The following is a 13,436-nucleotide window of genomic DNA, read 5'->3' as shown; positions in this document are numbered from 1 at the left end:
CAGCATGTCACTACATCACACTAGATAACACAGATGAACTCTGCAGTGGTAGATCCTGCCTGGTAAGGCAGGAGTTAATTGCTTTATGTGATGTAAAATGTGTCATCCAATCACAAGTATTATCCTAATGTATTGTAAGCTGGGATGTAATTGGAGGAGTAACCACCACATGACCAAGAGCTGAGAAAAAGTGACGGTTGGAGATTTCCAACAGTCAGTTCAGTCAGAGAAGTGAGTCTGACAGGATTCAGTCAGAAAGACTAGCCAGTCAGACCAAGCAGTGAGTTAGACAGATAGAGGAAAGGGGTATCATCCTACCTTCAAGGGTGATACCTGAAGCACTCCAGGACAAGCTGAAGCTTCCTATTAGGACACAGCTACCTCCCAGCCTGCCCTCTGCATCCAGGCTGGTGATCTACCTCCTGTGGCTCCCTCCAACTGCAACTCAGTACTCCACCATTTTGTTAAGGCGCGTTGCTGCGGTTCCTGTCGGTTCCAATAAAGAACTGTAAGTTGTTTTTGTTCAACCTCTGCCTCCGTCTGGTCCCTGCTACTACAGCTGCCATCATCACAGGCACCCTGTCCACCACACAGAGACTAATATTCTAGACACCAAAGGGTTGTCCCAGGGAGATCCGCTATAGCAGCCTCTCCCTCATCATTTCTTGCCAACACCACCCTGCTGGAGACCTGCCAGGCTGTAGGACAGCCCTGCGGTTCCCCCATACCAAGCACCGTGACACTAGCGTGCCTAAGCCGCAACCGCCAGCCACTCAGGTACTGCGGGCCCCGGCTGACTCCAGGCCTCGAGAAAAGGCTAGGTCCCGGTGGGGGATGTTGCAAGTGGCGTCACGAACACAGGATCATTACTTCTGTGCCTTATTCTGGCACTAGAGACTATCCTTTATTGAAAAACTACTGTGCTGCCTAACCCTGCTACCATTCGGGTATAGGCCCAAGTGATTTTGTGCTATATTTCACATTGACTTTATTACTGCTGCCAAGCGCTGTCAAGCATCGCTCCAGCAATCAGGGGGTTAATCCCTGCCAGCTCTGCTACATCCGGCGCTGCTGCGCCTGAAGCATTTACCTCAGACGTGTGGCGCAGCAAGTATTTCCAGCCCGCCAAATCCTCACTGGCGGGAACCCCAGAGTCGTCGCTAGGCCCCGCCCCCTGCGCGAGTGGCGCGAAGTACCGTGGAGGAGGAGCTGGAGCTTGTGTGGCCGGCCGGCAACGAAGAGGGTTAATCGGCCATCTTGGATTTCGGCACAGGCCGCGCCTGAAGCCTGCCAGCAGCAGGTCCTGCGACTGGAGAACACCGCTGAGCATCACCGAGCCCCTGCTGCCTGCCGGACATCGGGAACGGAGTCCTTCATGCACCGGAGCTGTCCTGTCACCGCGGCTGATCCTGAGTGAGTACCTCTGGGGGAAGTTAAAGGGGGGTAGAGATTGTTTCCAACACTAGGTTATTGGCTCACCTCCCAGGGAATAGTGACTGTGTCTTAAAGTGCCCACGTCCCATTCTAGCCATCGCCCATAGCAACGGACATTGTGTAACCCTGCAGACTTCCCTCAGCTAGGCCAGTCATGTCCGCCAAGGACGAAGATACGGGACTGGAGCAAGTCCCGTCCCCTGGTCCCTCCTCAGGGTACCGGAGCATGTTAAGTCCTCCAGAGAGTCCCTTCAGCCCTGCTACAGCTAGTGTCCCTGGGACCCCCACCATGATGCCTCTGACTATGCCCTACTATCCGGGGGCCCCCTGGTTACCCCACTACGAGGGAGAATCACACAGTCTCCCTGAATTCAGAGACAAGTTGTTAGCCACCTGTTAAACCAAAGAAGAGAAGTGGATGCGTACTAAGGACTGAGATTATGCAAAATACTTTATTAGATTACAACAAGAAAAACAGGACATACAAAGGTATAAAAACACTTAAAAAACACACACACAAGAAATGTGTGTTGAACTCTCCTGGGTCGGAATATGGCCCAGTCCTACCCGGCTAACAAAGTCCACGACAGTGTGCACAATATGACAATCCAAAAAAATGTGTAAAGAAGGGCAAACAGACCAATGTATATGTCAAGTGAATAACTAATGGGCTGCCCTACTCATACAATACCCAGTATTATCCTCAGAGGACCAGTAGAACAGAGTCGTGTGTCTGGACAAGGAGCCGGGGAGGGAGAGAACCCCACGCGTATCGTCACCTCGGGGTGACTTCCTCAGGGGTAAGTATCTAAGAAATGGAAAGTCCTGTCTATATAGGGGCCAGGCTCCCCACCCCAATCAGTGTTCACACATCCTATTGGTCCCTACGTAAATAGAGTCCTACCTCCAAACACCTCGTGTATGGTTGGAGCCGGCGTGTGTCTAGTCATAATGCGCATGCGCAAGTGATCATAGTCACATGATCAATCACCTGGTTTTCGTATCAAAAGCCGCGCCTCCAAATCGGAGATAGCGGAGATAATACCACACATGGTGAGTCACATGATTACAAGACCGGAGCCGCGCCTCCTGATCAATTGCGGCGCAACCAATGCGGATCGCGACACAGCACAAATGTGCTTCGTTCTTGCTGTTAGAGAATGGCCAGAGCCAACTCTGTTTAGCAGAGAGGAGGATAAGAATAGCATGCATGCTCGCCGGATGAGTAAGACGTTATTTACATGGATATCACATATTATCACTATTAAAAAATATACAGACGTAAATACTGCGGGTCCCGCATGAGTATACAAAATGTCATAGAGAACTTGTATATTTCTCTCCCTCCATATCACTATCTAGGTACAACCAAGGTGCCGAGTACCAGAGTTTAAGGGCATTGTTGAAGGTAAGTATATACCTACAGACGATTCCTATGCCCACATATGTAAAACAAAGTGGTTTACTTTGTTTTACATATGTGGGCATAGGAATCGTCTGTAGGTATATACTTACCTTCAACAATGCCCTTAAACTCTGGTACTCGGCACCTTGGTTGTACCTAGATAGTGATATGGAGGGAGAGAAATATACAAGTTCTCTATGACATTTTGTATACTCATGCGGGACCCGCAGTATTTACGTCTGTATATTTTTTAATAGTGATAATATGTGATATCCATGTAAATAACGTCTTACTCATCCGGCGAGCATGCATGCTATTCTTATCCTCCTCTCTGCTAAACAGAGTTGGCTCTGGCCATTCTCTAACAGCAAGAACGAAGCACATTTGTGCTGTGTCGCGATCCGCATTGGTTGCGCCGCAATTGATCAGGAGGCGCGGCTCCGGTCTTGTAATCATGTGACTCACCATGTGTGGTATTATCTCCGCTATCTCCGATTTGGAGGCGCGGCTTTTGATTCGAAAACCAGGTGATTGATCATGTGACTATGATCACTTGCGCATGCGCATTATGACTAGACACACGCCGGCTCCAACCATACACGAGGTGTTTGGAGGTAGGACTCTATTTACGTAGGGACCAATAGGATGTGTGAACACTGATTGGGGTGGGGAGCCTGGCCCCTATATAGACAGGACTTTCCATTTCTTAGATACTTACCCCTGAGGAAGTCACCCCGAGGTGACGATACGCGTGGGGTTCTCTCCCTCCCCGGCTCCTTGTCCAGACACACGACTCTGTTCTACTGGTCCTCTGAGGATAATACTGGGTATTGTATGAGTAGGGCAGCCCATTAGTTATTCACTTGACATATACATTGGTCTGTTTGCCCTTCTTTACACATTTTTTTGGATTGTCATATTGTGCACACTGTCGTGGACTTTGTTAGCCGGGTAGGACTGGGCCATATTCCGACCCAGGAGAGTTCAACACACATTTCTTGTGTGTGTGTTTTTTAAGTGTTTTTATACCTTTGTATGTCCTGTTTTTCTTGTTGTAATCTAATAAAGTATTTTGCATAATCTCAGTCCTTAGTACGCATCCACTTCTCTTCTTTGGTTTAACATATGTCATATTTGGGATGCGTGGACACTCTCTAAACATGATTTTACATTGGCAGTGCCTGTCCGTGGTCTTGGTGTGAATCAAGTTGTTAGCCACCTTCGCCCTGTACCCGTTCACAGAGGAACAGAAAGTGGGCATCCTAACCGGGCAGTTGAAAGGACCCGCTCTCCGGGAAGTCAAGTCTTGGCCCCGAGAACAGTGTCAGAATGTGGTCCATATTCTTGATAGGCTGCGCAACACCTTTGACAAGTGTACTGCCTCAGAGTTGAAGCAACAATTCTTTGGGAAAAGACAGAAGCCCCAAGAGTCCCTCCGAGACTTTGCCCTCTCCCTACAGGAGACATGGAAGGCCATAAACCGTCTTGATCCCAAAGACGCTGAAACCTCTGATCAAACCCTGAGGGAATAATTCATTAACGGACTTGTTGATAGAAATCAAAGATCATCTAAAGATCATCTCTTCTCAACATGCCCAGGCTTCCTTTCTTGAGTTTAAGGAAATTGCCATTGACATATTAGGGGACCGACCGCCTACTGGACCGCAGAAAGAGCCTGAATCCGTGGAAATGGAGGAATCTGCTATAGCTTGCCATCCAACGCAGTCGACATCACCTACTCCTGCGGCTACGGAAGCTGCTGGCTTAGCAGGACAGGTCCCTAATCTGGCGGACACCCTGCATAAAATTCTCGATCGGTTGACCCAGTTGGAATTGACTGTCTCCGCTATGAGGAAGAAACCTTCAGAGAACTCTGTACGGTCAACTACCCCTCGTGATTCCCCGGCCAAACAGCGCCCAAGAGAAGCGAAGTCGTTAAGCACCTGGAGTCAGAAGGAACCCCGCCAGCGGTGCAGCTACTGCCGTAAATATGGGCATGAAGAGGATGGATGTCGTCAGTTAAACGACAAACCCTTGGAGCTAAGGGACGACCTCCAAGGGAAGAACCTGTAAGTCCCCGAGATGCCAACTGGATGCCCAGGTTCGTGGGGACTCGCCCCATGGTTCATGTAACCATCAATGGAGTTACCCTACCGGCCTTAATTGATACCGGCTCTCAAGTGACCACCCTCCGGAGTGCTGCCTTCGAGAAATGCCGAGGAGGAGCATCCTTAGTCGAGCCTCCCAAGGCTTACTTGAACATTATTGCTACGAACGGAAAAACCGTACCCATCCGCGGCTACTGGGAGCCCACGCTAACCATTGGAGAACTGAGTTAACCAGACAGGGCGTAGTGGTGACACAAGTGCCCGAAAACGGTAACTTCTCTCTGGTACTGGGTACCAATGTCCTCCGCAACTGCTACCCGGAAGTGCTGAAGGCTCTCCACGACTCCCTGCCAACAGTGCCCAACGGTTCCCGGAAGGTAATTCAGGAGACTATGCAGGTTCTAGCGGCGCAACAGAAGTTTGCTGGCCCTAATGGAGAAATCTGCAGAGCCCGGATCAAGGATCCCCAACCTGTCCGCCTTCAACCTGGGACTGAGACGTTAGTATGGTGTCGAGCCTGCATGGGCGTCCAAGGTCAAGACTACCAGGCGATAGTAGAACCTCTACCAGCTGATGAAGACCTGCCCATTCTAGCCGCCAGGAGCCTAGTCACTGTATCTGTAGTTACTTTGTGAGGGTCAAAGTAATGATTATGTGTCCATAATAATTATATGCTTTATGATTGTATACATGTGCCCTTTGCCCTATATTTTTGTACTCTGTCTGTTATGAAATACAGAGCTTTTCCCTTACATCAGTTTTAACCAGACATGCAACTGTCAGCGAAACTCAAGTCTTATGATCAAAAAGCAGATGTTTGTTAAGAATAGCATCAGCATCCAGACTAGTGGTCGATTTACTGTAGACAAAGGTGACTGGAAATTCCCCTGGCATAGCAACCAAGGCCTAGTTTTGAGGACCAATCAGCAGGGGTCGGGGGCCAGACATATATGCTTAGCTATAACCAATTATAATGATTTTAATATATGTAACCACACCTTTTTGTAAGGGTATAAGAAGCTATGTATCAGGAAATAAAGACACAGTTCATTTCTCTTTTCTGTACGGCAAGTTAGGAGCATGAACTTAGGATAAAACAGAACTTCAGTCTTCTGTCTTTTCTTATCAAAATGTGCACGCATGCTCAAATAATTTGGGGTGTCTGAGAGAAGAGTGTATTGGCGGTTTTGCGCTGCCCCGTCATCCCGAGGACAAGTACCCATTCGACTACTAAATGTGGGAGACTCCCTAGTGGATCTGAGAAAGTACCAGGCCGTAGCCACTCTCTTCAGCGTCCATCCTGAAGACTTGGTTGAAACCTCTCTGTCTGCCTCCCAACAGTTGGAACTGAAGCAAAGTGCTGAAGGTGAGCCTGCCGAGCAATCCTGGTGGCTTGAGCTCAATATTGGAGATGACGATTTTACTCCTGCAGACCAAGTACAAGGTGTCCTGGATGTCGTTATGAAGCACCACCAGGCCTTCAGCAAACACCCACTGGATTTTGGGGAGACTACCCTGATCCAACATACCATCCCTACTGGCTCTCATCCTCCTATCAAGGAACGATACCGGCCCATACCTCCAGCCCGCTACCAAGAGGTGAAAAAGCTGGTACAAGAGATGAAGACAGCCAACGTTATCCGGGAGAGTCACAGCCCATGGGCTGCCCCGCTGGTCCTTGTGAAAAAGAAGGATGGAACCCTTCGATTCTGTGTTGACTATAGGAAGATCAACAATATCACCCACAAGGATGCCTATCCTCTGCCTCGAATCGAGGAATCCCTCGCAGCCCTAGGGTCAGCTGCCTACTTCTCTACCCTGGACCTGACCAGTGGCTACTGGCAAGTGGCCATGGCGCCGGAAGACAGAGAGAAGACAGCTTTCACCACCCCAATGGGCCTGTTCGAGTTCAACAACATGCTGTTCGGGCTATGCAACGCCCCAGGCACATTTCAACGGCTGATGGAGAGATGTTTGGGTCATCGAAACTTCGAGACCGTCCTGCTATACTTGGACGACATCATCATCTACTCCAAGACTTATGAAGACCACCTCCACCATCTGGCTGAAGTCTTCCAAATCCTGACCCAACATGGGTTGAAGGTCAAGCCATCCAAGTGCCACCTGCTACAACCTAGCGTCAAGTACCTTGCACATGTGGTGAGCGCTCATGGAATTGAGCCAGATCCAGAGAAGATTGCAGCTGTCCACGACTGGCCTACCCCATCAACCATACGGGACATCAAAAGCTTCCTGGGATTTGCCAGTTATTACAGACGTTTCATCCCGAAGTTTGCCCAGCTGGCGGCTCCCCTGCAAGAACTTCTAAGGGGCCTGCCAAAAGAGAGCCAACGTTCCCGAGTATCCATTGAGTGGACAGCCGAACGAGAAGCTGCCTTCCAGATGCTCAAGCAACGGTTGACTGAGCCTCCGGTGTTGGGATATCCAGACTACAGTCTGCCTTTCACCCTATACACTGATGCCAGCAAGCAAGGCCTAGGGGCTGTACTATCCCAGCTCCAAAACGGAACTGAAAGGGTCATAGCATACGCCAGCCGTTCCCTCCGAGAACCGGAGCAAAACGACCAGAACTACAGTTCCTTCAAATTGGAGTTTCTGGCGTTAGTCTGGGCTGTGACCGAAAAGTTCAAGGACTACCTGGCTGCATCCTTCTTCACTGTCTTCACAGACAATAATCCCTTGGCGCATCTGAACACCGCTCGTCTTGGAGCACTGAAACAACAGTGGGCCTTGCCAACTTCAACTTTACCATCAAGTACCGGGCTGGTAAGACCAATGACAACGCCGACGTTCTGTCCCGTCTCCCTGACCAGTGGGAGGGACCCTCCACGGATGCTCAGTGGGAAGATGTCGAGATGCCAGCGTTCTATGCCCGGTTTGTGCGTCAAGATGCCCAGAGAGTTTACTCCTTACCGTCAGAGGCAGCGCCAGCTACTCCTCAAGAAGAGTCAGAGCCCCCTGCGGAAAAGGACCTCTGGATAAGTCTTCAAGCTGATAGCCGCGCCATAGGAGAAGTAATGGACTATCTCTCTAGTGGGCGAGTGCCTGAAAGAATCCGCCGCAGAAGAGCTGATGGACAACTGTCTCAATTGTGACGCCAGAGAAAGACTCTGAACATGCATCAGGGTCTGTTAAAGAGAAGAACTCTGGACCCTATCACTTATGACCGGCTGTACCAGATTGTGATTCCCAGGAGGGACGCCAAGATAGTACTGGATATGTACCATGACCAGTCCGGACACTTTGGCGCTCAGAAGACTGAAGCCACCCTCCGAAGGCGCTTCTACTGGGTCAACATGAAGTCCGACATCGAAGCCTGGTGTCGGGAATGCCCAGCCTGCGCCATCGCTCGAGGAGAGCGACACAATCAAAGGGCCCCTCTACATCCCATTGTGAGCCAACGGCCCTTAGAGATCCTGGCATTGGATCATGTGAAGTTGGAGCCCATCAGATCCGGTCACAGTTATGCTCTCACGATCATCGACCACTATACCAAATTTGTGGTTGCAGTACCTGTCAGAGACCTATCTGCAAGGACCACTGCAACGGCCCTGTGGAAGAGCTTCATCCTCCCCTATGGCTGTCCGGACCAGATCCTTACGGACCAAGGAACAGCATTTGAGTCCCAAGTCTTCCAAGAGCTGTGCACTCTAAATGGCTGTAAAAAGCTTAGGACCACAGCCTATCATCCCCAAGGCAACGGGCTTTGTGAAAAGATGAATCAGACTCTAATCAACATGCTGAGGACTCTGACCCCTGCAAAAAGGGCTGACTGGCCAAAACTGTTGCCCGAATTAGTGTACCTGTACAACAATACCACTCATTGCTCCACAGGATACACACCGTATTATCTGATGTTCGGGAGACACGGCCATCTCCCTGCTGATATGACCTGGGACATGGAGTCCCCTGATTCTCAGTCTTTACTCCCCCAGACTGACTGGGTTCATGAACACCAGAGGCGCCTGGCGGATGCCAGAGAAGTTGTGGATCTGCAGTTGGAAGAGGCCCGAGAGAAAAAAAAAGGGACTTCGATCGTAATGCCTGTGCTGAGCCTCTTGCCCCAGGAGATCAAGTGTGGCTGCGCAACAACCATCCCACCAGTAAGCTAGATGGGCATTGGGAGCGTGAGCCATACCTAGTTAGGGACAGTCTCTCCCCTGAAGTCTACGAGATTTGAAGAGGAGACCGTCCACTACTCCGGGTACATAGGAACCGGCTGAAGAGATGTCTTCGTCCTTTTGCCCCTATGTCCACACCTCTCACCTCGACCCCCAACTTACAGACCTCCTTGTGTTCACCTACCCCCAGTTTCTTAGAACTTGTGACTGTGCCTCAACTCTGTTTTGTTGTTTCCACTCCAGTAAGAGGTACCCCAGAGAGACCATCATCCCCACCGCAGTCTCCAATACTGCTGCCTGTGGAGGATGATCCGGCTCCAGTGTCTGCAACCCCTGAAGCATCAGAGGCAGCTGAGACTCCGACTCCAGCGCCTGACTCAGAGGAGGACGATGAGGAGGTTGTTATCTTCTCCCAGCCGGAACTTCGGAGGTCTCAAAGGGAGACAAAAGGTAAAGCTCCTGCGTATCAACTGGTGTCGCACAGAAGGAGGAGGCAGGTACGCTTTTCTGACACCGAAGTACTTACCACCGAAGAAGATACTGAGTAACCCCTGATGGGCTGAAAGCCTTACCAGGTACTCTGCTTATTGTACATATTGTAAATATTATTACTGCTATCCCATTTGGGCTGAGCGCCCACCATTCCACAAGAGCCAGAGACTTTCCTGGGACTCTCACCCCTATTTATTTATTTCAGTCAAAAGACATACCTTGAACTGCCCACTGTCATGTGCTATGATAGCACCCCTACAAAGGACTCTGTCCCTCTACACATAGAGGAGACCCTTTGCATCTTTATTGCACTTTTCCCACTTCAAGGGCTGTACCCAGAAGAAGGACTTTGCTATTAAAGACCTTCTGAGAGACTTTTGCCAACCTCAAGGAAAAGTTGCTACTTTATTTATTTTTATATTGCACTTAATGCCTTCCTTTTAGGTACAGACATTCTACATGCGCTTTTATGCCTTTCCTTTTCAGGTAAAGAGACATTTTATGCTGCTACCCTGAGTAGCCTAACTATCTGTAACGTTTGTAATATTATAAGATGTGTACCCATTGGGCTCCTTAGCCAATGTGAGTTTACAAAATGTTTGCACACTGTCAATTTATGTCTGTAGTTTGCACTAACCTTTTATAGGCTTTTCAGATTGTAGTGTGGCTGTGTCGGACCGTCCAATATGTAAACCTTGACCACTATCTTATGCCTCAAACCAAAGCTTTGCAAGTGGGGGTAGTCCGTAAACTGCGGGTCCTTAGGGGACCGGGGGTGTTACAGAGTTAGCACCTGGATGCCACTCATACAAGGGTAAGAATGTTAGTCGGCAGGTACTTGTACATTGTACAATGTTTTATTGTGCCACATATGCCAATGTAATGCATATATACACTATACATTTGTCGCCAGGGAAGAAGTGTTTATATAACAAATATACAGGCCCCGGTGCAAGGAGTGGATTACAGTACATGACACCACACCTTTCCTACTGTACAGTTTGGTTTAATGGCGTCAGCAACCAACTTGTCTTAGTCCGACACCAACCCAGGTGCCTGTCTCCAGGACCATGGGTGGTTTGTCCCTACAGATCATGTAGCCTGCACTTCACAGAAGTGCCCCTATCTACCTCTGCGCCCCAATCAGTCTGTAGTCAAGCCGAGGGCGGCTCTTTCAATTGCCCCGGGGGTATGCAACACCCTCGCCGATGCAAGGCAGAGCTGTGTTTGTGAATACGTCCCACCATGTAGCTTGCAGCCTGTGTAGGGTCTGATTAGCCTCACAGCATGTCACTACATCACACTAGATAACACAGATGAACTCTGCAGTGGTAGATCCTGCCTGGTAAGGCAGGAGTTAATTGCTTTATGTGATGTAAAATGTGTCATCCAATCACAAGTATTATCCTAATGTATTGTAAGCTGGGATGTAATTAGAGGAGTAACCACCACATGACCAAGAGCTGAGAAAAAGTGACGGTTGGAGATTTCCAACAGTCAGTTCAGTCAGAGAAGTGAGTCTGACTAGCCAGTCAGACCAAGCAGTGAGTTAGACAGAGAGAGGAAAGGGGTATCATCCTACCTTCAAGGGTGATACCTGAAGCACTCCAGGACAAGCTGAAGCTTCCTATTAGGACACAGCTACCTCCCAGCCTGCTCTCTGCATCCAGGCTGGCGATCTACCTCCTGTGGCTCCCTCCAACTGCAACTCAGTACTCCACCATTTTGTTAAGGCACGTTGCTGCGGTTCCTGTCGGTTCCAATAAAGAACTGTAAGTTGTTTTTGTTCAACCTCTGCCTCCGTCTGGTCCCTGCTACTACAGCTGCCATCATCACAGGCACCCTGTCCACCACACAGAGACTAATACTCTAGACACCAAAGGGTTGTCCCAGGGAGATCCGCTATAGCAGCCTCTCCCTCATCATTTCTTGCCAACACCACCCTGCTGGAGACCTGCCAGGCTGTAGGACAGCCCTGCGGTTCCCCCATACCAAGCACCGTGACACTAGTGTGCCTAGGCCGCAACCGCTAGCCACTCAGGTACTGCGGGCCCCGGCTGACTCCAGGCCCCGAGAAAAGGCTAGGCCCCGGTGGGGGATGTTGCACATGGAGCTTCCGGTATTTGGTAGTGCCCGTCTCTCCCCTCTTCTTGTGCTATATAAATAAGGATTATCATTATTCCCCCATCCCGAACCCCTAGCCAGATCCCTCCCAGGTAAAATATCTGGGTGTAACTCATCATAATATTAGTTCATGATACGTTCTGTATATTGAAATAATTAAGACGAAACCTCAATATATGTTTGCAATGTATAGATAGATTTGGATCTTTATTCGTCACCGTGTAGTAGATGAGCTTTCTAGGTGTTACATAGCAAGTGTGGTTGAGCGATGTTCTTCAGTGTCAACCTTGTAATGACTTGCTATGTTTATCCAGAGGAAGGCGAAAACCCCATGAGGACTATGGAGCGTTTTGTCCTCACATTAGGGGGAAAAAATTCCTTCCTGACCCCAAATATGGCGATCGGATAACATCCCTGGATAATTGGTGCTCAAATCTATATGGATGATATGTGGTGGGAATCGGTGAGAATAAACAGTCCTGGACGCGTCTGGTGGCTGTTACACCTGTAAGAAGAGAAATATACACGTCTAAGTATCATCTCTGCACATATATAATGTATATAACTATAAGGGCTGTATGTCTAAAACTGCACTAATATCACTATGATATCTCCGGGTGTTATACTTACAGAGAACCATGGGAAGGGTGGCTGGGCCTTCCCGGACTCCACATCATCCCAGTCAACAGAGATGAAGAACGGGTGGGATCTGGTGGCAAATGTTATTGGCAGTCGGTCACTTGGAGATTTGCGCAGGAGCTAGAAAATAAGAGAGATTATTAGACATATAGGGGGTCATTTATTAAGGGCCCGATTCGCGTTTTCCCGACGTGTTACCCGAATATTTCCGTTTTGCGCCGCTTGTACTTAAATTGCCCCGGGATTTTGGCGCACGCGATCGGATTGTGGCGCATCGGCGCTGGCATGCGCGCGACGGAAATCGGGGGGCGTGGCCGAACGAAAACCCGACGTATTCGGAAAAACCGCCGCATTTAAAAACCGAAAATGTGTCGCATAAGGACCGCTTACCTTCACCTGGTCCAGCTCGGTGCATTCCGGCGCGATGAGTTTACTTTCAGCGCAGCAGCGCCACCTGGTGGACGGCGGAAGAACTACCTTATTAAATCCCGGCCGGACCCGAATCCAGAGCGGAGAAGCCGCCGCTGGAACGCGAATGGACCGGGTAAGTAAATTTGCCCCATAATGTATGATTAATGCAATAGGTGATAGTCCAACGTCTATCTGCAATTCTCATAATCCCCCAACTATCCTTCTCCATCTTCTCCTACTACTTACCCCTTCTATGAAGCTGACGGCGTCAGGGCACATCCCAGGATGGAAAACAGGGACCTTCTTCACCAGTGACAGGAAATATTCCATCACTGAGCCTTCGCTGTAGAAGGGTTCTTCTCCTACGCACATCATGAACAGGATGACGCCAAAGGAAAAAGAATCCACCTGATGGTTGTACGGCTTCCCGCCCAGAACCTGAAAGAACATCAGTCAGGAGATAAGAGAATATTCTGGGAAGGGTATTACACACACAATTATATGAGGACTGGTCATTGAACAACTGTCTGCATGGGGATTCTATGTTCCTTACCTCCGGGGCAGCGTAACCAGTCGTGCCTACGAAGCCTGTTGTTGTGTCCTCCCTAGACACATTGATGGCTGCACAGCTGTAGTCAGCGATTTTGATGTGTCCGATGTCATCTAGGAGGGTGTTGTTCG

The 13,436-nt window shown here is 49.4% G+C and overlaps 1 long non-coding RNA gene across 1 annotated transcript; it reads right to left on the bottom strand.

The window, feature by feature from the left end:
• Positions 1-12,403: 12,403 nt before the first annotated feature.
• On the bottom strand, positions 12,404-13,387 carry LOC140077290 (uncharacterized). Its single transcript, XR_011849753.1, has 3 exons — positions 13,309-13,387; positions 13,002-13,193; positions 12,404-12,464 (listed from the first exon to the last, which is right to left on the bottom strand). It is a non-coding gene; the product is annotated as an uncharacterized lncRNA (long non-coding RNA).
• Positions 13,388-13,436: the final 49 nt, after the last annotated feature.

The sequence above is a fragment of the Engystomops pustulosus genome, chromosome 9 (genome assembly GCF_040894005.1).
Source record: "Engystomops pustulosus chromosome 9, aEngPut4.maternal, whole genome shotgun sequence".
Classification (NCBI taxonomy): Eukaryota; Metazoa; Chordata; class Amphibia; order Anura; family Leptodactylidae; genus Engystomops; species Engystomops pustulosus.
This window is presented reverse-complemented; position numbering and strand designations above follow the sequence as displayed.